The sequence below is a fragment of the Pinus tabuliformis genome, chromosome 5_2, assembly GCF_031772625.1.
Source record: "Pinus tabuliformis cultivar Carrire ecotype Pingquan chromosome 5_2, CPIR1, whole genome shotgun sequence".
In the NCBI taxonomy this organism is placed as follows: Eukaryota; Viridiplantae; Streptophyta; class Pinopsida; order Pinales; family Pinaceae; genus Pinus; species Pinus tabuliformis.
This window is the reverse complement of record NC_142306.1, coordinates 342,850,835-342,877,033: the sequence shown is the minus strand read 5'-3', so window position 1 is coordinate 342,877,033 and position 26,199 is coordinate 342,850,835. Positions and strand designations below refer to the sequence as shown.

Here is a 26,199-nt window from a genome sequence, read left to right as displayed (position 1 = left end):
GCAAACTCGGCCTGTCTGAATGAAGTTGGGAAAGCTCTCCAAAACTGCCCCAAATCACCAAGATGTGATCCCTTATGAATTTCCTTCCTTCCCTGATGTGATTCTGGTGTTGTGGCTCTCTCCCTCAATGCCCACGTGATGCCTAGTCTGGCCCTCTGTGCAGTCCTCCAAGGCTGAGTTTCGAACTACCCAATTGTTGCACCCACCTGCTCCAAAACTCCTCCCCAAGGTTGACCTCCTAATATCCTTCAACTCTCCAAGTTCTCTGACAAGTGTTGGCCCAATGAAGCTCTGATCACAACTGTGTGTTCCCTTCTCTGCTGGCCCAAAAATACGCACTACTAGTTTGTGGCTGAATGTGTTGGCTATGAATCTTCCCTGGTGCTCCTCAAGGTGCTCTGAAAATGCCTTCCTAGGGTGGCACTCATAATCCCATGAAGGTAAGGTTGAATCTCCCACTTGAGAGATTCGTGGCTAAGCAACAAGATGACTCGGCTAAACAACTCAAGTAAACAGTCAAGTGATTTCGATATGCAAGAATGAATGAATCCCCAAGTGAGGAGCTCTTCCTCCTTATGACTTCGTGGGCCTCTCTTTTCCTCATGTGAGGCCCTCCAACAGCAACACAATTTCCCTCCAAGGCAATTCAAATTGCCTCATGCATTTTCACACGTGGGTGGCCCCCACCTTCCACTAGCAAATTAATCCAACCTTCATTTCTCCTAAGTCCCTAAGTCAAAATTGCTTGGGTCCTTTACTTAACAAAATTTGTACAAAATTGTGGAGAGACAAAAACCTGTTACAAATTCATTTGGGAAGGGACATGACATGGAGTGGCATAATAGGTCAAGGGTTATGGTCTTGGTATTCGTCAATTGGAATCTCTATAAGAAGAATTTTGTGCGGGTTTTCCTCTCCAAGAGGGAGAGGTTTTGGCCCTAGCAGAAATGTTAAATTATGGTATGTTCTATGCTTAGAGCAGTTTACTTCTTTTACTTTTATTAGCCACTGATTAGCAATCATAACATAAAGTAAAATGCAGATAAAACATTAAATGATCGACAGAAAACAAGCCAAGACAAGAGACACAAGATGTGGCGGCTAGCCAGGGACAAACCCCAATGCGGGGAAACCCTTTGATCAAATCTTTTTTTATCTTCAATAGTTCAGCAGAGAGAAATAGTACAATTCAGAATTATGTAATTTTATAACAGCAGCAAAGAACCCTAAACCAGTGAAGTCAAACTTGGTCAAAATAGCCCTGGATTGACTTCTAGTCAACTTGAAGAACTCGGTCTTCAACAATTGTCTTTAGCAGCCCAAAACAGTGCACAAACCTTAATCAAACAGCAGTCAACACTCAGTCAAAGTTTGGTCAAACCTACAGCAGCTCCTTGACAGCCAACGCTAGTCAAAGGGTTGGTCAAAGATGTTGAACAAAACTGCGGCTAGCCTAGGAGAGGTTACCCAACCCAATCCGCAGTCAAGAAGGCCTCCACGCTAGTCAACGCTATCCAATCTGCCACCTACAGCTAGGTCAACCCAAGTCAACACTGCCCTAACTAGAAATCTGCGTCTTCCTTCTTCAGCCATACGTGTGAGAGAGAGAGGCTCATCTAATGCATAGGAGAGAGAGAAGATGAGTGATGAGATGAGTTGCAAATGACTCAACCTCTCTTCTATTTATATGAAACGTTGGGCATGTGTGCCACACACTTCGTTGTTGGCCGACCTTGACAAATTATCAAGTAATTAGAAATAAATTCATATCTCCATAAATACTCATCGGAATCGAATGATCTTTAGATCAATCCTACACCTTTCGACGAGAGGAATCTAGGAAAAATATCAGCTGCCATAAATAAGGTGACCCACATGGAGTTTGGCCCTAGTTGCCAATTTTAACACTCCCTCTCAACTAGGGAGAACTCCATCTGCAATTCGTCTGACCATCTCTACTATCCCAGCCATCAAATGCACTTCCCTGCACAACTTGGCCCTGCTCTGCTCTGCTCGAACTATGAAGAAGAAGAAATGATCGAGGATGTATCATACCATCCTCCATTGACCCGAAGTTAGTCTTAGAGTGTGTCATACCACTCTCACTGATCCCAGATCAATGGAGGTCATCCTAGCATAGGGAGTACAATAGATACAACAATGCGTCCATTGATAGTACTACTATGGTCCCTAACCCCATTTCCCTGCTCATTGACCAAATGAGAGGTACTTCCCATGAGTCCTAGACTGCATGGGTAGGATGCCTTGACAGGAGAACTAATCATCCTGTCCACAGGAGAACGAATCATCCTGTCCAATAGACGCCACGAAGAACTAATCATCCTGGCCCACAGGAGAATTGATCATCCTGTTCCACAGTCGCCACAGAGAACTAATCATCTTGGCCCACAAGAGAACTAATCATCCTGTTCCACAGTTGCCACGGAGAAATAATCATCCTGGCCCACAAGAGAACTAATCATCCTGGCCCACAATCGCCACGGGATGTCACAGGGGAAGGTTGAACCTTTCGCTCTGTACATAGTGCACCACCAAGGGATGGTGAGTCGCCCTGTGGTCACATGTCACTCCAAGAAGTACCCCACGCCCCCTGGAGCTCCCAGAGCTCAATACATCATACTCGACCCTCATAAGAGGGTCTCTGAACGACACCAAATCGTTCTCGGAAAGTCAAGAATTTGACCTTTCCCAGGGGCTTCGTCAAAATGTCGGCGACCTGTTCATCTGTACCGATATGTTGGAGCCTTATTTCTCCCCGCTGCACCATATCTCGAATATAGTGGTACCTGATATCGATATGCTTGGAGCGATCATGAAATACGAGATTCTCTGATAAACAAATCCTGCTCTGGTTGTCACACAGGATCACAGTGGTATCCAATGTAAATCCAAACAGCTCACTAAAGAGCTTTCGCAACCAGACTGCCTCACAAGAGGCCATACTAGCAGCAATGTACTCTGCCTCAGCGGTGCTCAAAGCCACCGACTTCTGTTTCTTGCTCATCCAGGACAGGAGTTCCCCAAGAACATCAATGCTCCGACAAGTTGACGATACTCGATAGCATTTCAAAAAAAAAGGTCTGGCAGCACTACCGCTTAACTTCTTGAAATCAAGCTCCATCAGGGTAGTTATGGGCTTGCAGTCCACCATACCGAATCTCTCCAACATCTTCACCACATATTTTCCTTGAGATAGGAAAATCTCCCCTGGCTTCTGCCAGACTTCTAGTCCTAAGAAATAATGCATCAGTCCTAGGTCCTTCATCTCAAATTCAGAAGCCAACTCTCTCTTACATTTGTGAATGAGAGGGTCTGCACCTGTTAGAAAAAGGTCGTCAACATATAGCACTAGTATGAGAGGATTTTCATTTTCAACCTTAAAATAAAGGTTAGGGTCTGCTTCATTCCTAGTGAATCCCAGCTTCATCAAGTAGCTATCGATCCTTTCATACCATGCTCGAGGTGCTTGCTTGAGCCCATAGACGGCCTTCTTCAACCTGCATACATGAGATTCTCGATCATGAATATCAAATCCTTCGGGTTGCTCCACATAGACTTCCTCTTTGATCGAACCATGCAAGAACGCACTCTTGACATCCATCTTATGTAGCTTCCATTCTTGTGAAGCAGCAAGGGCTATGATCGAGTGGATGGTGGTATATCGGGCAACAAGTGCATATATCTCGTCATAGTCTATACCTTCCTTCTGAGAGAAGCCACGAGCGACAAAACAAGCCTTATACTTTTCTATACTTCCATCAACTGCATGCTTTATCTTGTAAAGCCATTTCAAAGTGACAATTGCTTTGTCCTGGGGTTTGGGGACCACATCCCAGACATCGTTTTTCATGATGGACCCATATTCCTCGGTCATAGAATCCTTCCATACTTGATGCTTGACAGCTTTTGTGAATGACAAAGGCTCATTTTGGATGATCGTGCTCATGATGGTTAGGTATCCCTGATACCTGGTCGGCTTCTTACTTTCTCGAAAGGTTCCCCTGGGTGTAATGTGTCCTTAAGCATCATCAAGTGTCCCCCTAAGCCATGAAGTCCTCTTCCTAGAAGAGGAAGGCTCTTGCGGAGGGGGACCAATAGGATCCAAAGATTCTTCCGCATCGGGCATCGTCTCATCTTCCTTTTCCTTCGATTCCCTGGTGTCAGCTTCTTTAGATCCCCTTAGAGTAGGAAGATTGTCAACTTTGCTAAGAGCCATATCTTTGTCAAAGGTGACATCATGGCTAATCTCGACTTCCCTTTGACCAACCACATAGATTCTATAGCCCTTAGTATTTTCTCTATAGCCCACGAAGATTCCTTTCTTTTCAGATGCACCCAATTTATTCCTTTTCTCCTTCGGCACATGAAAATATACAGGACTTCCAAAAATTCTAAAATGAGATACATTAGGTTTCTTACCAATGAACATTTCTTCGAGAGTCTTGGAACCCAATGCTTGATGAGGGCATCGGTTTTGTACATATACGGTGGTATTTGCAGCTTCGGCCCATAGAAACTTTAGAAGTCTTTGATCATGGAGCATAACATGGACAGCTTCCACAATTGTACGATTCTTCCTTTCCGCCACACCATTCTGCTAAGGAGTATATGGTGTAGTAGTCTCCCTCTTAATGCCAGCGTCATTGCAAAAGTCATGAAACTCATTGGATTCATATTCAATCCCATTATCAATCCTTAAGATCTTGATCTTCTTTTTGGTTTGATTCTCAATCAAGGCTTTGAAGTGACAAAACCAGGAAAACACTTCATCCTTCTTTTTCAAGAAGTAGATCCAAGTCTTGCGAGAATAATCATCTGTAAAAGTGAGGTAATATAAATATCCTCCCAAGGAGTTCACAGGCATCATACCAGATATGTCTGAGTGAACCAACTGTAATATATCGGAGGTCTTGCTTTGGCTTGAGGGGAATGGTCCCCTTTGAGCTTTCCTTCAGCACATCTCGGACATACACCTTCTCTCTACTCGGAACTCAAGCATCCCTGTCAGCGTTTGTCTTGCATCGAGTAGAGCTTTATAATGAAGGTGAGCAAACCTCTGATGCCATAATTCGGACTGAAGAGATGTGTCACGAGACATGACACCTAGCGGACTTCCTCCGACCTAATATAATGAATCAACTCGGAACCCAAGAGTGAAAGCATCTTTAAAGTTCTTTTTCCATACACGTACCTTGCCATCAAAGAAGGTCACCTTGTAGCCTTTGTCTTCCATTGCCGAAATGGACATTAGGTTCTTTTTGAGATCAGGTACATATAATACATCTTGTAAATGAATTGTATTTCCCTGATTCAATTGAAAGGTGAATTCCCTACGCCTTTCACGGGATATTTTGAGTTGTCCCCAAGAACAATTTGCAGGTTGGTCTCCTTCTCTATCAAAGTAGAGAGAGCTTCTTTGTAACCAGTGAAGTGCCTTGAGGCAACACTATCAATAAACCAATATCCCAGCGAGTCCGGGGGAGCAGTGGTAGAGAGAGCCGCTGGTAGATAATATTCATCTTGCTTATTGTTAACAACATTAGATTCATACCTGGAGTTTCTTGCCTTCTTGAAGGGTTGTCCTCTTCCTTGATTTCCGGCATTTCTTTTACCTCTGCCATTTGACCTAGCATTCCTTTGATTGCCTTGAGAGTGATTTTGATCATCGTCTCGGTGTGAGTCCCTTTTATCAGGGCACTCCCTCGCATAGTGGCCCATTTTATTGCAATTGTAACATCGTCCTTTTCTTCCACCCTTCGGTCCAGCCTTTCCTTTGAATTTAGCCCTGGAATTGTTTCTTCTTTTAGCATGAGAAGAAAAGGCAGAGGGATGGCCTTTAAGTGCGGGCATTTCTTGCTCTTCCATCCTTGTTTCTTCTTGAATGCATCTAGCCATCAATTCCTCAAATCCAGGAATTACGTTATTGTTGAGAAGAGTAGTCTTGAATATATACCATTCAGGTGACAGTCCTCCAAGAGTTGTAAGTGTGATTTCCCTGTTAGAAACTACTACCCCAATAGATAGGAAATCATTCTTGATCTTGGTGATCCTTAAGAAATATGCTTGCATATTCTCATCTTTGCCCTTCTTAATTTCCTTCAGCTTATTTCTAAGGAACAAAACTTGATTTGCATCATTAACTTTAAATAAACTCACCAGTCTATCGTAGATTTCCTTGGAGGTGTTCAGATCGGAAACATAGGCCACCAGGCGCTTGTCGATAGAGTCCCGGATGATCTTCTTTGCTTTGACTTTTCCCTTTGTCCACTTGTTTCTAGCAGCAGCGGATGCATTTGATGGAGGCTCAACAATTCTGCCTCTCACATGGTCCAACACTCCCTGCTCTTCTAATATTAGATCGAGAGACATCTTCCATCAGTGATAGTCAGACTTCTCGCGGAGTTTGTCTTCAGCAAGGAAGTGTGTTGAGGACCCCATGATTTCTTTAAGATAGCCTAGCCAACATTCTCTTCGATGATTGCTCTTGCTTGGGCTTTGTCTTCACCTCATCTCTGATGCCATGTTAAATTATGGTATGTTCTATGCTTAAAGCAGTTTACTTCTTTTACTTGTATTAGCCACTGATTAGCAATCACAACATAAAATAAAATATAAATAGAACATTAAATGATCGACAGAAAACAAGCCAAGACAAGAGACACAAGATGCGGCGGCTAGCCAGGGACAAAACCCAATGCGAGGAAACCCTTTGATCAAATCTTCTTTTATCTTCAATAGTTCAACAAAGAGAAATAGTACAATTCAGAATTATGTAATTTTATAACAGTAGCTGAGAACCCTAAATCAACAAAGTCAAACTTGGTCAAAACAACCCCGAATTGACTTCTAGTCAACTTGAAGAACTAGGTCTTCAACAGTTGTCTTCAGCAGCCCAAAACAGTCCACAAACCTCAGTCAAACAGCAGTCAACACTTGGTCAAAGTCTGGTCAAACCTACAGCAGCTCCTTGACAGTCAACGTTGGTCAAAGGGGTGGTCAAACTTGGTCAAAGATGTTGAATAGAACTGCGGCTAGCCTAGGAGAGGCTACCCAACCCAATCCGCAATCAAGAAGGCCTCCACGCTAGTCAAAGTTATCCAATCTACCCACCTGCAGCTAGGTCAACCCAAGTCAACGCTGCCCTAAACAGAAATCTGCATCTTCCTTCTTCAGCCACACGTGTGAGAGAGAGAGGCTCATCTGATGCGTAGGAGAGAAAAAAGATGAGTGATGAGATGAGTTGCAAATGACTCAACCTCTCTTCTATTTATATGAAACGCTGGACATGTGTGCCACACACTTAGTTGCTGACCGACTTTGACAATTTATCAAGTAATTAGAAATAAATTCATATCTCCATAAATACTCGTCGGAATCGGATGATCTTTAAATCAATCCTACATCTCTCAACAAGAGGAATCTAGGAAAAATATCAGCTGTCATAAATAAGGTGACCCACATGGAGTTTGGCCCTAGTTGCCAATTTTAACAAGAAAGCCAACATCTTGTGTTTTTGTCTCTTTGTTTTGGTAGCTATTTGATGAACTAAGAACACACACTCTAATAATAACAAGTGAAGATTGTACTAAGAAGAAAAAGTTAAAATACCTCACAAATAGTTATTATGCCAAGAAGAATCTCATTAACTCTAAGTGCCCTAGATTCCTCTTCAAATCCGACCTCATTAGATTTCATATGGAGAAAGTAGAATTTTAAATCTCATTCAAAATCCAGCAAACTTACCAATTTTTCAAGATTTCAGGATTGGGGGGATTGCAATGTTTCTATTGGATTTTGTCATGTATTAGGGTATGGAACTCGTATTTAATCAAGAGCACCAATCCCTCTATGTACATTGATGTTAGTGGCATTGGTTGTTGAACTCCTCTATCATGGCCCTACTAAAAATGTACCCATCACTCGAACAAAATCTTGACTTTACATGCTATGTTTTTTCTATCTTATGTTGATGCTTAGATGGTGATATTAATGACAAAAATACCTATATAAATCTAGAGGTAATGACAAAGATACCTCTAGATATTAATGCTTAGAGAGTGATATTAATGACAAAGATCTTGATTTTCCAACAAGACTAAAAAATTAGACATTTCTCGTGGCGGCAAGAGGCCCAAGCATTAGCAATATATAATAGATTTACTTGTCTTTTCTAGTTTCTAATAGTTTTTATAACTGTCAACTCTTTCATATTTATTATGATATTTTTTGTAAACAATATATGACAATTTAAAATATAACTCATTGGTAATGAATTATGAATATGATGCTTCGTAAAAGTTGAAAGTTGTTTCATTTCATTTCATTTTATAACATTTCATTTCACGTTAGATATTCTTTGTTGTAATGGTTACACTTAGCTTACAAGTACAACTTTGGTGATCAATAATGATAAATGTTATATATTGAATTTTGAAAGCTTGAAACTTTAAGATTGATGAATCATGAGACTTAATATGTTGTATGTTACTAACTTGTGGACATGGTTGAGGAAGATTATAACTTCTAGATGATTGATGTTATATGGTTCAATCTATGTTTTTATGCTTTTTATATCTAGTTCATCATTCTACATGTTTTTGTTGACATATGTGCATCAAAATATAAAAAATATATATATTATATAAAAAATCGCTACCCGATTGGCTCCTAAACCGAGAGCTTTTGAAAATGTCACTCCCGCTCCCGCTCCCAACTAACCTTGATTGGGACAACTCATCACTTTTTGATGGATTGCATGGGCACTCACACAAGTGGTGTTTCCCTTTTTTGTCAACACCTCACATAGATACGATTTGGCAGCTCTTCCATTGTCTCTATGACCCAATTACTTTTCCCTGTGTGGCAGCTCACTATCCATACTAGTTTGCGATCCCACTTCTTTTTTGTCTTCCCACAAAGCAGATCTTATTGTGGCTATAGATCTTCGGCAAGGATATCTCCTTTATGGCTACAATTCGCCACATTCACACAAACCCTTGTAGTTGCTCGTTTCACCTATTAATTAATTAATAGTATACATCAACCCACACAACCTCCCATCAACTTAGTTCTTATATGAAATTTTGTATGTGCAGTCCCTCTATGCCTTCTCTAATGATAACAATCCCTTGGCTCCTTCACCGGCTTTCTTGGCTTATCCTTAATGTGGCTCTAGAACCATGTGAGTTTTACACACGTAAGCATGGGAAAGAATACACACATAACAAGAAGAAAGAGTGGATTATTGCATTTGAAGACGCAATATATCATTACAAATACAAAGTAGCAAAGAAGACAAGTACATTCCCAAATACATAACTATAGTAATTGATACATTAAATGCCCCATAATTCCATCAATTTACTAGTGAGCATTTATTGTTCAGTCCAAGTCCTAATACATCTAAGTTATGAATATGGCCATTATCTTCAACACACTAAAGCACTATACTCCAACATAGGCCATATCTAATACTCATGGGCTCCCCAGGGAACTTCTAGCCCAAAAGTTCGATTTTTCCTAGCAGAGCAACAACATTTGTGAGCAAATTTGCCCACTCCAGCAGGAGTGCGTAGAGCCAGTCAGCAGCTGTGCAGAGGTGAAGAGGAGGAATTCGAATTTCTTCAAATATGGGATTAGTAGGGTTGAGAGATTAGGATCAATTGGAGGAAGCCTCCAACTATGTGATCTGGAAGGCAAGAATTTCATGTCTTCTAGATGAATACGATCTCAAAACTTACATCGATAGTGTGGTAGTTGTACCCGTAGATGCAGGTCCGCTAAAGGCCTACAAGGAGGACATGGCGAAAGCAAAGAGGCTAATTCTCGATTAGGGTTCAAGATCATGTGGTGTCTCACATAGCTGGCAAAGATATTGCCCGACAAATGTGGGAGGCACTTGCTACACTATACGAGGGATCTTCCGAGCAGTGGACGAGGTATCCTGAGGAGAAGTTGAAATGTACAAGGATGCAGAAAGGGGAGCGCATAGACCCCTTCCTCACTAGGCTTCAGATATCCGAGACCAGTTGACTATAGTAGGGTCGGTGCCTCAGCATACAAAATTGGTGTGGTTTTCTCTCAATAGCATTTCTGAAGAATGGCAGGTCTTCGTCCAGAGTATTCTAGGCAAAGAAAAGTTGTCAAACTGGGATCATATGTGGGGTAATCTGCAACAGGAGGAGATGAGGCGAGATTTGGTGAAGACCACCATCACTAGCAGTAGCAACAATAGTGGAACAAAGCAAGTAAAGGAAGAGGAGAATGTGGCCCTCACATCAAAGGGGTAGCAGGCGCAGCGCAGGAGGAAGAAGGACATTTCCAAAGTCAAATGCTTCAGATGTGGTGAGCTTGGCCACTACAGCACTCAATGTCCTCTCAGAAAGAAGGACAGAGGAAAAGTAGGATCAACAAGCTACATCTGCGGAGATCAATAGGTTGTCCTCCAGATTGGAGGAAGAGTTCACCATGATCACCTATGTACCTCTATGAGTGAGGTGGGGTGATTTGGTTTTGTAACCCCAAAGAGCTACAAGATGGGCAGGATTCTTGAGGAGATACACCTCATGAATCAATACCTTGCTATGGGAGCCCATAGTATGCAGTAGCAGGATGGATCAGTGGCAGTTGGTGTAGTTAAGTGCTAGAGTGACAAATGCAGTAGCTAGTAGCGGTCAGATACTGAGTAGCGCAGAGTAGAGTTGGCAACAGCGCAGTTGGCACAGTGCAGAGTCAGCAGCAGCGCAGAGGCTTCAGTGACAGCGCGAGTCTAGCAGCAGTGAAGACTCGGGTGACAGATGCATCATATTGACCACAATTGGTTCAATATTTTGGAAATTTTTCAGTTGCAGTTGTTACAGTTGTAGCAGCAACAGATGGAGAGGGAGTTGCAGTGCAGATGCAGTGTTAGTAGCAATTCAGCAAGGCTAGCAACAGCACAGATGCAGCGTATATCAAAGTTGCGTAGTAGTTGGTCGGCAGCAGCAGCCAGACATCAGTAGTGTGACAAGAGGTGGTGCAGAGACAGGGTTTTCCTTCAGTGGGTTGTAACACTAGAACACATTCCTCACTAAGAGGGAGTGTTATTTTTTGTAGCATCAGTTGTGTTCGAGCCATGAAATTTGGTGTGGAGGCTAGAATACATGTATTCTTGAAAACCCAAAAATCGTTTCTAGAAATTCCACTTAGAGACAACTTAATTAAAATAATTAATCTTTTTTAATGGTGCCTAAATCTAAACTTACGAAAACTGATTAATTAAAGGGCATTAATTAAGCCATGGTGAGAATCTTCTAGAAGAGGACATGGATGGAGTTCTAGTTAATCTTAGCCATCGATTATGTTTTAATCTTGGTCGTTGATGTCTCAATGAGAGATTATAAGGAGAAATTCGATGGGGGTTGGAGAACACACTTGAGACACCAGAAACTCGATTTTGCTGGGAAATCGATTTCCAGAGTAGCGACTGTGTGTTGCTAGAGGTGATTCAGTAAAATCGAAGTAGTGAGAGAGGGACAGGGATAGTAAGGTCGGAGGAAGATTTTCCAGTCTGGTGAGTGCATAGCAGAGAGGCAGTGAGTTCCATAGAGAGGCAGCGCAAAGCAGAGAGGCAATGCAGTATTTCAGAGGGGAAGTTCGATTTTGCTAAGGAGAAGCAGTGATTCATTGCCAGAAGCCAGAGTGGGAGCCCGGAGGCCAGAAGAATCGATCTTACAGACAGCAGCTGATCAGTTAGCGAGAGAGACGCTGGTCCGAGTTGTGTGATATAGGACTGCATACACTGACGGTGTGCAAAGATAGTGAAGAGCAACTCATCTTGAGCCAAGGTTGGTGTCGGATCGCCGATGAGACTGATATTTTTCTCACTAGACTTCTGTTGGTCCTTTCTCTATATGGATTGCTAGATTTGAGCATCCATAGATTTGTACTCAAATTTACTACTGCATAATAATAAAACCCTCAGCTGCTGCACCGGTTTTACCAAGTTGGGTTTTTCCAAGGACATTGATCCAAAAATAACTGTGTACTTGTGTGTGTGTGCATCTATTCTTCCAGCATTATTTTTCTTCTGCGGTATTGTATTTGTGAAGGCTGCAGTGTTTAGTTTCAATATTTACCATAGGATGCAGTAAATAATTTGTTTAGTTTATTTAACAAATAGAAGAAACTTAATCAATTGCTGCAGTAGGATTCCAGATTTCGGTATTTTCACAGGCTATGCTTTTCATTCTAGAACCACTTCTTGCAAACTCTTCTTATATGCCCTAACTTTCCACAATAAAAGCATTCAATGGCTTTTCTACTTTCATTGAACTCAAAAGAGTTGCCTCTCTTCACTCTATTTACTACCTTATCTCTTAAACTTTGCAACAACTACTACCTCAAAAAGCTCGATCCATAGTTATTCACAAACTATGTTTTAAATTTGTATTGTTGCATGAGCTTACTACTCTATTGCTCAAGTATAACATTGACAATCGAACAAGGATTGGAGAAGATATCAGTAGTTTTCCATTTCCTAATCTCTATCTTTCATGGGATCAATTCCCCCTTCACTGACTTTACTATAATATATGGAGCTCACCATGTCTAGGAATATGGGAAAATGCTCCTTTGCTGACATTATTACTAATATTAGATACCGGGTTATCCATAGCATTACCATGCCTTCTATATTTATTGCAGGTCAGTTATTTGTCAGCATGGGTTTGGGTTATGATGTGTTCGAGAGCCCCCAACCAAATGACTATTTCACAGAAAGGCGAGAAGAGGTTCCATTAGTAACTGGCCATTTCGATCTGTTAGAGCAACTTGTTCAAGGTTTCCATAAAACTTGCATTGGAGGAAGGAAAACTTTTCAAAGTTATAACCATGGAATTTTATTATTCCATTGCCCTATCAAATGATTTCAATAATCAATTGATCTCTAATAACCTTGATTTTTAACAAATGATCGCACAAAATGTTAGATTCCTCCATTTTAATTAAGAATAACATGTTTTTAAGAAAAAAACACTCAACCTTTGTCCAAGGCTTCATACATTTTCCATACGTTCCCTACATGACAAATGCGTCATTACCATATTGAACTTAGGAAGCATTTTATGGTTATCGATAGTTTGATCAACATCACAACCTCTCGATTCTTTGCATCACATTTTTCTCGGGCATCTACATCAATTTCAATTTTTTTTCCAATAAAGGCTTGTCCAAACATCTGTAATCAAATATGGAAAGAATCTTTTGTTTCCATGATCTAAATTTCTTACCATTAGATTTTTCATTTCTCTCTAACATTAGATGAAATAAACTAGCCAATGTTAGATTCACACACACAAGCATGGACAAGAAATACCCATAATATCACCTTTCTCACTTACTTGGTAGCTTCATCCTTTCCTGTTTATCATTGTGGTGACTTATTAGTTAGAACAACAGTTGACTATAATCATTGTTGCTACCCACGATGGAAATTGGGACAATTCATCACTTTTTGATAGATCTGCTCTGACTACGACTCTATCACAATCATCTCTTTCTATTTGATGGATCACATGGACACTCACACAAGTGGTGTTTCCCCTTTTTGCCAACACCTCACATCGATACTGTTTGGCGGATCTTCCAGAGTCTCTATGACCCCACTTCTTTTTCCTTCATGTTGCAGCTCACTCTTCATACTAGTTTGCGAGCCCACTTCTTTTCTGTCTTCCCACAAAGCAAATCTTATTGTGGCTATAGATCTCTGGCAAGGATATCTCCTTTATGGCTACAATTCACCACATTCACACAAACCCTTGTAGCTGTTCGTTTTACATATTAATTAATTAAAAGTATACGTCAACCCACACAATCTCCCATCGACTTAGTTCTTATATGCAATTTTGTCTGTGCAGTCCCTCTATGCCTTCTCTAATGATAGCAATCCCTTGGCACCTTCACAGGCTTTCTTGACTTATCCTTAATTTGGCTCTAGTACCATGTAAGTTTTACACACATAACAAAGAAGAAAGAGTGGATTCTTGCATTTGATGATGCAATATATGATTACAAATACAAAGTAGCAGCGAAGAAGAGTACATTCCCAAATACATAACTACAGTAATCGATACAATAAATGTCCCATAATTACATCAATTTACTAGTGAGCATTTATTGTTCAGTCCAAGTCCTAATACATCTAAGTTCTAAATATGGCCATTATCTCCGACATATTGAAGCATTATACTCCAACAGAGGCCACATCTAATACTATGTGGTCCATGGTTGTGTGAACGATGATGATGCAGTTCATATGATGATTCATGCTAATAATATCGGTGCCAAAGAAAAGCACAATGCGCTCAAATAGAATACCAGTGATTTGTTGCATATTGACCAATATGTATCTGATAAATTACAGGTTATCTACAAATATGAACTTAAAGTGTTTATTTTAAATGTTACCATAATACAAAGTTGCCTACAACTAACTTATTAACTTGTTGCACATGTCTTATGCAGGTTGCAGTTGGGATTATTATTGACCTTAGACCACGGGATCATTAAAAATGTTTACAAATGCAAAAATTTGTAGATCAATTTTTGAACAAATGAAGCCAGAAATACCTGATGGAATATGACCCTCAATCCTTGGACGGGTCTCTAAGGTGAAGGAGTAGTTGGATTCCCTATTGCAATGCTAAACGAAGGTGCCAATGTTTACACGTCAAGTACTTGGATGTGCCCACTGAAGCTTATGTACCTTAATGTTTTCCTAGCACTTCCACCCTTATAGACCACCAAGGGTCACAGTAGCTTCCACGTCTGCATGAGGCAAACAAAGACTCTTGCCATTTGATTTAAATGAATTACCAAATATTCGATCTAAATTATTGGAAATTGTCTGGCAACTTCTTGGTTTTAACTATGGCACAAGCACAATGAAAAGTGTTTAGGTGTAGGTATGTTGCAAATTGTAGTCCCCTTTATAACTCGTCCTCTTCTTCTTCATGGCCTATGTATTCCTTGAAGAAAAGTTTAAGTAATTCTACCAACTTTTGGTACTAAATTTATCTCAAGATCAGCCCTCACCCCCATAGCACAATGACAAACAATGTCTGAGCCTCCATCTCAGAGCTTAAAAGGGCTTAAGCCCCCAAAGCCTCCTGCAGATGGGTTGAATCATGTTTAGCCTGTCAATACCAATTCCACAATATCTGTATGGGGCCCTGCCCGAATTATCATGACCAGCTCCCTCCTATGGCTGGCATGGTCGCTTTTGTTAAATTTTCAAGGTTTTCTAATATGATAATTATTTCTAATCATTTATTAATTTAATCTTTCTTATGTTCACATTCATCATTAAGTAGCTACACAAAATATTTCAACAATAGAAACCATAATGACAGTAAGATCATAAAAAGACAGGCAAATACAAGAGACACAAATATTTAACCTGGGAAAACCCAGCAACCTTTTCCTTGAAAAAAAATATTCAACTCAACAAGAGATACCTCTAAATTCTTAAAGTCAAACATAAAATCAAACTACCTGTAATTCTTAAAGTCAAACATAAAATCAAACTGACCAACAACACAGCCCTGGTCAAACCTAGTCAAACTCCCTTTCTGTCAAGTCAAACTGTTGTCCAAAAAACTCGGCCTGGTCTGATCTGCTAGGGCTGAATTTCGGCCTTCTTCTACACCCAGAAAATCTGGGTCCTGCTGCCCAGTGATATGCCCAGAAACTTGGCCCGTCTTACACACGTGCGAGGTCACAGAAAGAGAGAGAAGACGCTGGATTGCTTGATCCACTTCCTCCTTGTCTCTGTCTTCTTCGTCTAGATGAGCAGAAGATATCTTGTCTCGTGTGAGATCTGAATTGTGCCTTGTGGAGGAAGACGAGTGATGTATATATAGTGTTCTGGGAGGACGAATGGGTACCTCTACAAGCTGGGACGACTTGACTTGATGCTGGGCCAACTTGATCATCATGAAGCCAAAACTTCAAAATTTCTCTTTTGAAACCTACATAAAGAACATAGGTTGAATTTTGTTTAGCCTGTCAATACCAATTCACCAATGTCTGAATGGGGGCCTGTCCCAATGATCATGACCAGCTCCCTCCTATGGCTGGCATGGTCATTTTTTAGCCTTTCAATGCTTGGGCTTCTGCCCTTTGATATCATGTTTTATGACCAATTTTCTCTTGAATCTAGATTGTGGGTGCTCTGGCCTAAGCCAGCGCACACTTTGATTGTTGCCGCTTTATGCTTGTGGAGACTGCTTGGGCGGCCTGTTTTTTTGTATTAAAGCCCTCTAAATTAATAGTTAAATGAAGCTTTAATTCAAAATTTGAATTTATCTAGAGATCATCATAACCAAATTCCCTACAATACCTGGAGAGAGTAAAATTAGAGGAAGAAAATCACCTTCCTTCTGTGCATCTGACCTCCTAATCTTATAGAATAGAAGCAACTCACCACTGGGAAGTTCAAAGAGAACATGATTCTACATTAGAACATCAGGCTGTTCATCTCCTAGCCCTGGTACATGCCAGGTACCATTCTGCATAGGATATTACCATGGTGTTAAGGAACTAGTGATTTATCTCGCAATCATGTGAGAAACTAGTTGACAAGAAGGGGATACGGGATTTAGTTACAAAATTAATTAACACGTTATAGAACATTTTGGGAGCAGATGCAGTGCATAATGATGACAAATTTCAGCAGAATCATTCTTCACAAAAATATTAGTATTTCCCAATAAAATGTAGAGGAAAGAAACACCCTATTTATCATTATTTTTTTAAACTATCAAAAATGTAAAGTGAAAAGATGACAAATTAGAAGAATCGTATTATTGTTGTATACTGGTTGCTTCAACAATAGGTTTTGTATGACACTGTTTGATTAAAGAGATCTCTGCCTAATGTACCAAAGCCAGTTGCCACAGGTTCTTTCATAGTGCATAGCATTCTCATATGCATGTGTGAAGTAATTCAGAAACAAAACAACACCCCATCTCTATGGAGTCCCATAGTTTGTCTATACATATGAAACAGGTTGCGGCGCCATATGCACACTTTTCTCAGCAATGAGAAATGAGGTCTTCTTGTCACCTATTATCATGGATTCCATTTTTCTTTTATCTTTCCGTGGGAGAAATACAACATATATTTACTTGAAAAAGAGTTACACAATAGCACAATGAGAATTACAGCACTCTAAAGTCATGACTACAAGGAAACTCCAGCCCTTAAAAAACCAGAAATGCTAGCATATGAGGCAGTGTCTCTAGACATTGATGCCAAAAACTGACGTTATATCATGTCTATTTGCCTCGAGTTTGAGCCTTGAGGTAACTGTAACTGAGAAATGTGACTTGAGGTAACTGTAACTGAGAAATGTCACATGATTCAATGACTGATAAATTCCCTTTAAGATGCTAGGCCCACCCATTTACAACGTTACTGACCTTGTACCTCTGCAACCATATCTTAACAGCTGGAAATCAGCATTTGGACAGATCGGCTTACTCTAAAAAAAAAAAATAGACTGAACTTTTAAAAGGCAGCTTTTCTTAATTGGTTCGGCCTTGCTTTTAATTTTCAATCCCTCCTTTTATGGAACACAAGAATACAAACCCACCGGACACACCTCTCACAGAATTATAGTCTAAAACCTAGCAAGATTCTCAAAACTACTGAGATTACAGAGGAAAGGAAAAAAACAATAATTTTCTACAGAAGGCCGAGAACATTTTGAAGCAAAGTTCAGACATATTCGTGATTTGAAGGACAACAGAAAACTCTTTTACAGAACGTATGAATTACTCTTTTACAGAACGTATGAATTACAGCAGAATGCAGATCATTCATTACTAAACAGAAACTGTGCGTCTATAGAAAATTTCATCCTCACTCTCCTCTTCTTCCTCTTCTGAATCAACAGCATCTCTTGGTGATTCCAATTCTCCACCCATAGAGAATGATGGACCCACGTCCTCATTCTCAATATAGTTACCTTCCAGTCTTTCTTCAAACCTTTGGTCACTGCAATTAAGCATCCACGCTAGGCTACATCTAATACCCTTTCTTGACATTCTTTGAAACCGAGATTTGATTCTGAATTCCAGGCTGTATGTAAAGTAAGATGGAAATTCTACAAGTTCCTCTAATGGCTTCTTAATCTCAGTCTTAAAATAATAAAAACTACGTTTCATGAGTTCCACATTTACAACAAGCAGCTGGGGACAAGAAACTACCATCTTTGCTATGTCCTCATCTGAGAAACCACGTCCTCTGAAAAATTCCACTCGTTTTTTAATTGGAACATGAGGAAGGCTTACAACCTGTGGCATATTCTCTAAAATTCTACCAAAGTCTTCTGGACCTATTTTAATGTTAAAATTGAAAAAGTACTGCTGCGAAGTCAATTTTGGCTTCAAACTAAGCCCCAGGATCTGTGGATACTGTGCTATAACAGAAGCAAGAGCTTCGCGCCGTACACCAAAACTAAGCAGACTTTCCACATTGCGCTTCATTGACTCGACCAGCTCATATCCAAGAATATACGGTCTCTTCTCGATCATTCTAGCTAGAACTTGTTTGGGAAGTCCTAGATTCTCAAGGTAAGCAACAATAGGTTTAATCACTTTACCAACCCGCATACCCAAAATCTGAGGATACTGTGTCACCATCGGTCCAATGTCTCTTGGGTTCACTCCAATACTGACCAAATAAGCGACAGATGTACTCATTGTCCCTTCGAGTTTAAATTCCAGAAGCTCGGGATACTTCTGTAATACCACTGGAATGTCGATTCTCTCAATGTCAAGACCTCGTAGAAATTTAATAACCGGCACAAGGTCTACAATAACACTGGCATGCAACACTTGGGGATGTTTTCTAAGAAAACTGGGAAGCTCCTGCTTTTGAAAACCCAATTTATTCAAATAATCAAGGACAGGAACCATGTTTTTCCTCACACTGCAACCCAGCATGAGTGGATCCTGATTTATGTCATCGATGGTGAGACCTAATCTCTGCAGGAAGTCCACCCTTTCTTTCATAACATCCACTGTCGAAGGAAGTTCTAAATGTTCCAGCTCGTCAGGGACTATCCCGATACTTCTCAAGTAATCACAAATGATCACTCGAGAAACAAGCTTCTCCTTTCGCCCCTGCACAACACCCCAAGTCACAGTTGGCATCTGGTACTCAGGAATGTTGTTCGGCTCGCCGGAAGCTGCCCTACTGGGTACTCTGAAAGCGACATTCCCTCCATCAAGTATTCGAGTTTCAATGTCAAAAACATACTTTTCCTTGAAAGAAAACAATTTCTTTCAAATGGATGTCGTCCTATATTGCAGTTTATTTCACATGAGTTTCCATTCCTTGATTCGATGGAAACTTGGGGAGCGGATGTTGCTCCCACACTCGTTTGATCCCACACATATCTTTTGCCTGGCGTGGCCCCGGAGGTCGAAATGCTATTTTCTCTATTAGGGTTTAAGTGTGCAATCCCTGCATGTAGAATTGAAAGAAAGCAAGAAATGGAATGATTTGTTGAAAATTCCCACATTGCATCATTCTGAACACTGGAATTATATGAAGATGTCTGCAGCAAAAGTCCCAACGCCACTTCATTCATGCCATGGAGGACCGGACCACGGAACTGATACTGGCGAAATGCTAACATTGCTGTTCTGAACCTCAAATAGACCTATTCCTCGTTACCTGTAATTCAGAACCTTATAACAACAAAATACATAACTCGTCCAGCCATTGAGACGGTACAACATACCCGGCCGAAATGATTATTGCAGTGGTCCTCAAGGCAAAGAGTCTGAGCCCTAACTCTATTGAAACATTGCGCTGGAGAGATGACCACTCTAAGACGATATGTGGAATCTGTATGAATATTACGAACATGTACCTTATATGAATATTAGGGAGAAATGAAATGAAATGATATTTTTAGGTTTATTATATTAAAAATAGTCTATATTAAAAAGAGTCTATGAGGCTATTAGTTCTCTATTTTTCACTCTTTGCAATTGAATCTTTTTCCGATTCAAATTGATGATCCGCTGACCTAACCTTCCAACAATCCCCTCGCTAAAAAGACAATGCCAAGAAACTGATGCTAACATGTTCTCATAACTTTCTCTGATGTCTTCAAATGCATCACATTCCAAAATGAAATGGTTTTCCGATTCCACAACCCCAGACGTGCAAAATGTACACACCCTTTCTTCCCAAGCTTCTTTAGGCCTTTTCCACCGTCCTGTTTCACACTGAAGTTTATGTGAATTGATCCGTAATTGAGAAATGAGAACCTTTGCCCTCCACGAAATGCTAGCTCCAATGAACTCTTTTTGTTGTAAATCACATGTAGGGTTGAATTCCTTAATGTAATATTTCTTCTTTCTACCCAACTCTTTTCCCCATACCTTTTTACGAAACTTCTCCATAACAAAATCCTTTAGTTGCTTGCTATTTGTGGGATAGGCATTGAGGTAGATATTCCATTTTTGTATCCATGTGTAGTTTTGTTTCATCCATGTTTTCTTTCTTTCATTGATGCCTTCATTGAAGATAACATTAGGCCATCTACCTACTCTCATTTGTTCAATTCTTTTCAGGTATCTTATAAGCCACACCATAACAATTGTTTCAATGGAAGTTGCTCCTATTTCACTCAACATTATCTCATAAGGTACCGAACTTTTTATTTTGAACTTGCTCATGATCAAGCGTTTTTGGATTTTCTCAATTTGTTTACATTTTGAGACGAGAGTGCTACTAGCTTGTACTTGCCATTTGATTTCTCCAGAATGTCATGGACCTGCTGACAAATATGTTGGATGTGCTCAATGAAGTTGTTTGCCTTATCTGTTTCGAACTGGACATGAGCCGAATCTGCGTGAGTAGCTGCAAATGGCATGGCCACATCAATGGGACATAGTGGCTGGAATCCCAAGACCACCTGAAAAGGGTTATGGCCAGTCGAGCTGTGGAGAGACCAATTGTAGCTATGCTGAACATAGGGGAGGCTCTCATCCCATGTGCGTGGATGCTTTGAGTTGTACATGCACAGAATGTGTACGATCATCCTGTTGACAACCTCTGTCTGGCCATCAATTTGAGGATGGAAGGCTGTGGACTTAGTGAGTTTGGTGTTCAGTATCAACCAGAGATTGGACCAAAATGTATTGAGGAACCTGCTATCCTGATCTGAGATGATAGACCGTGGGATCCCAAAGTGTACCCACACTCATTCAAAGAAGAGTTTAACATTGGCTTCTGCTGTGATATTCTTCTTGCAGGCTGCCATAATGGCCATCTTGGAGAACCTGTCGATGACCACAAAAACATAGTCGTTTCTATGCTTGGTAGAAGGAAGGCCCAACATGTAATCCATGGAGATAGATTCCCAAGGTCGACTAGGGGTAGGCAGTGGGGTATAAAGGCCTTGCTTCTTCATGGTCGGTTTGGCAATGGCACAAGCAGTGCATGATCTGATGTACTTCCCGACATCCTGTCGAAGATTCGGCCAATAGAAATACTTCTGCATTATTGCCACCATTTTCTCGACCCCGAAATGCCCAGCAGCCCGACTATAGTGTGCTTCCCAAATCATCTTAGCACACTCGCTTGAAGGAACACAGAGGTGACCCAAGTGGCATAACAGGGCATCTTGGAGGTGAAAATCTGAAACATGTTGACCCTCCAAGAGTGTCTGGTATGTGTGGCTGAATTCTGGGTCACTTTTGTAGAGAAGTGGCCAATCAGAAATCTCATGCCCACAAGAGTTGAGCACGGTGGTTAACACGATGATCGATGGTCGATTGAGGCAATCTACAACATTATTGGTGTTGCCCTTCTTATACTTGATATTCAAATGGAAGTGTTGCAGATATGTGGACCACTTCTGATGGCGATCATTCTGCAATTTCCCTTGGGTCTATATGAACTGCAGGGGTCGGTGGTTTCTGTGGATGATCGTTTCCTCCCCCAAAATGTAATGCTTCCATTATCGGCAAGCCTGCACAATGGAATACATCTCTTTGTCATAAGTGGGATACTTTTGGACTGTGTCTGAAAGTGTCTCACTATGATATGCCAATGGATGCCCGTGTTGAGTAAGCACTGCCCCGATAGCATAGTCAGAGGCGTCTGTCTCAACCTCAAATGGTTGTTGCAAGTCTAGTAATGCGAGCATTGGTGCCGAGAAGAGGCACTCTTTCAACTCTATGAATGCCTTCTATTGAGATTTAGACCAAAAGAATTTTTCTTTCGCTCCTCCCTTGGTGACTTGACTCAAGGGCCAAGTGATATGGGAAAATCCCAACACAAACCTACGGTAGAAGTTGGCAAGACTTAGAAAGTTGTGGAGCTCTGTCAGAGTGGTTGGAGATGGTCAATCCCAAATGACTTAGATCTTGGCTGGATCCACATGCACCCCTCGTTCATCAATAATGTATCCCAAACATTGAACCTAGGTCATTCCAAAAGTGTATTTCTCCAAATTGGCACATAACTTGTGTTGCAAGTTTGGAGAATCTATCGGATGTGGTGGAGGTGCTCTTCCCAACTCTCGCTGAAGATCAGGATGTCATCCAAGTATACCACTACAAATGAGTTGGTGAATGGCCGCAAGATGTTATTCATTAGCCTCATGGAGGTTGCAAGGACATTCGTCAATCCGAAAGGCATAACCAACCATTCGAAAAGGCCCTCCCTGGCTTTGAAGGTAGTCTTCCACACATCAGAGGGTTCGATTGGTACCTGGTGATATCCTGACTTCAGATCGATCTTGCTGAAATATTTTGCCCCCTTCAGTTGGTCCAAGAGGTTATCAATCCAGGGGATCAGGTACCTATTACGGAGAGTGATCTTGTTCAGCACTCGATAGTCAATACAGAGTCTCCAAGTCCCATCCTTCTTCTGTACCAACACGATCGAGCTCCCACAAGGCGATGAACTCAGACGGATGTGACCTTTCTACAGTAGCTCCTGAACCTGCCTCTTGATTTCATCGTTCTCCAGAATGGAGCACTGATAGATTGGTCCATTGGGTAGCGACACACCTGGGGTTAGATCGATGGAGTGCTTGACCTGACAGTGCAGAGGAACCCGGGCGCGGGAGGTGAAGATGTCCTTGTACTCCTCCACGACCTTGTCCATTTGTAGTTGTCGTGCGAAGGGGCCCTGTCTAGAGGTCGTGGCCATCGTCTTCTTCTTTCCTTGAGGGCGTATCATTAGAAAAACAAATTTCTCGGTTTTGGAAATGAGCTTACTGCATTGTTTTGCAGTAACCAAAGAAAGGGCGATAGGCGGTGCTACCTCCGGTACCCTGTACAACTTATTTCTCAAAGTAACAATAACAACACGGGACCTTGATTCATACACATCATGTCACTTCCACAAGTATGGTTGTCTTAATAATACATCACAAACATCAAGGGGAGCAACGTCACACAATACATCATCCATTGATCCGAAATGGATACTAAATCAAGAAAAAAGGTATTACAGACTCATGTGTAGGAAAATGCCAATATAACTTAGTGCAACAGATCGAAAAGATTGCAAATAATATAGATAATTAACAGTCAGAAAACATAACAGACACATCAACACAGTCAAAATAATAAAGGAGTTCACCAGACCCCCTGGCTACGTCTCCTGGTCCAGCTTTCAGTGTTGACCTCTATATGAAGTCTTCAGGAACAAATTATTACAAGAGTGAGCTCAAAAATAAAGTCTCAACCAACAGTGACATCAAAGAGGGATTTGCTCAAAAACCTCGAGTCTAAAAGAGTGCACAAACTCTCCCTCTGTCCTGTTCCTCTATCCAATCTGCCTCAATCTGACTGACTGACTGTCTTTCTGTGACTTTCTTCAACTGACTTCTCTGACCATCTCTCCCTCCTCAACTGTCATGGGATGGCTCTTTTTAAACCTATCGGCATTGTCTGTTCAGCTCCATTCTCGGGCTTTCTAGCTCCCAGCCACTGTCCGTTCAAATCCCTGTTGAGCGTTAAACAATCATTGCAAAACGCTCTAAGGTATGGTGGCCACCTGTTTTCAAACAGAAAGGACCAATGCGGGTGAAAATCCCAAAGAATCGCTTCTTTGTTTACACAGAGAAATACACAGGAAATACTCTAAAAACAATGGAAAATCCGACCAAGCCAGACTTCAAAAGATATAAAGTCCGCCCTATAATCCTCTCGGGTCTGTCTTTTATCGTTGTCGCAAGTCGCATATTGCTTAGTCCCTTTGCATTGCGATTCTCCGATCTCCGATCCCTGATTGCTCCAATCGGCCTCATCGGCTATCGACGCATCGGCAGTATCGCTGCTTCAACAGTCCTTTGCTCTGTTGCACTCCCGATCCCCGATCTCCGATCACCCTGATCGTTTCGATCGCCTATTTCAATCGCAACCGTCCATTCCTTTCTAGATCCAACGGCTGTCAATGAAGCACTCATCGCATAGTCTTAAGTCTATGGGTTTTGTCCTTGTCCCTTGGTTCTTTGCGATGCGATAATGCAGCCATCGCATATCGCTTAAACCTGCAACCTATGTTAAGTCCTCCTTTTAGAGAATTGCAATGTGATATGTTTCCGTTCATGTCCATCATTGATCTATGCGCTTGATCAACGGCTCACGTTGTTTCACTGATCGTAGTCGCATTTCCCTTAGGGCTGCCTCCGATATACTCCGCTGGCCTCTCCTGATGCGATATCCCAATTTAATCTGGGCCATCGATTTGTCTGATCCGACAGCTCCTATGCAATGTTACTTCAACTTCCGCTTAACTTTGTTTTCCGCCATTCTTAGTGTTTTTCTCTGCGATAATGTTTTTCGATAGTTAATACATATGAAGACTTAGACTTAGAGGTTTTATACAAGATCCATTTTGGATCACGCATTCCCACTAAAAAGCTTTTGGACCACCAAAAGTTGGCTTTAGGCATCGATCAAGTGAGGATACAGTTCCTTCACTTGTCCAATTTCTAGCCATCGTGCCTTGTTTGAATTTGAACCTTTGATTCCTACTCTCGGGTACTCAACATCCCCTTGACACGTAGTTCTTACCTTCTTGTCCAGAGCTGTGTCCTCCTGTAACTCATTGAGATACTCAGGCAACAAATCTCCAATAGAAGGCAACTAACTTTGCTTTTCAGGATCTTCAATCAATGAAGGTTCATACAATTTCAAGTTTTCTGCATTAACGACTGAATAGATCTGCATATAAGCTGGCAAATCAAGGCGAAAAGCATTTTCACCAATTTTATCAAGTATCTTGAAAGGTCCATACCTTATTGGTTTTAGCTTCTTACCTTCACCCTACATTTTGTCTTTGCTGATGTATAGCCAGACTTGATCACCAACTTGAAAACTATGCTTAGCTCGATGCTTGTCATGTCTTACCTTGTACTTGGCTTGACTTCTTTCGAGATGTTCCTGTACTGCCTGGTGAATTTCCTGGATTTGTTCAATGAACTTGGTTGCTTTGTCCACATCACTGTGTCCATCAACTACTATGTCTTTACCAAAGACAAAATCCAAAGGAGACTTTGGTATAAAACCAAAACAGGTCTCAAAAGAAGATCTCTGAGTAGAAGAGTGCTTGGCACAGTTGTAAGCATGCTGCACATAACACAAATGTTCATCCCAAAGCTTGGGATGCTTGCTGCAATAGCCTCTGAGCAATTGGATCACTGTCCTATTGACCACTTCTGTCTGACCATCTGTTTGTGGATGAAATGTTGTGCTCTTCTTCACCCTGGTGTCCATCAACTCCCATAGGTTTGACCAAAACTTCCCAACAAATCGAAAATCTCGATCAGATACAATAGAAGTGGGTAGCCCAAAATGAACCCATACATTCTGAAAGAACAACTTTGTTGTTTGTTCAGCTGTAATTTGCTTGTTACATGGTATTAAGATACACATTTTATTGAACCTATCCACAACAACATACAAATAATCATGACCTTTCCTAGATTTTGGCAATCCCCCAACAAAATCCATGGAAACACTTTCCCAAGGACGAGAAGGAATTGGAAGTGGAGTGTACAAGCCTAATTTCCTATTATTGGGCTTGCTTGTAGCACACATAATACACCCTTTGATATATCTAGAAATTGTCTCATGCATTTTTGGCCAATAACAGAAC

General features: G+C 41.1%; 1 pseudogene; it reads right to left on the bottom strand.

The window, feature by feature from the left end:
* Positions 1-17,139: 17,139 nt before the first annotated feature.
* LOC149158897 (transcription termination factor MTERF4, chloroplastic pseudogene) lies at positions 17,140-19,943 on the bottom strand (annotated as a pseudogene).
* Positions 19,944-26,199: the final 6,256 nt, after the last annotated feature.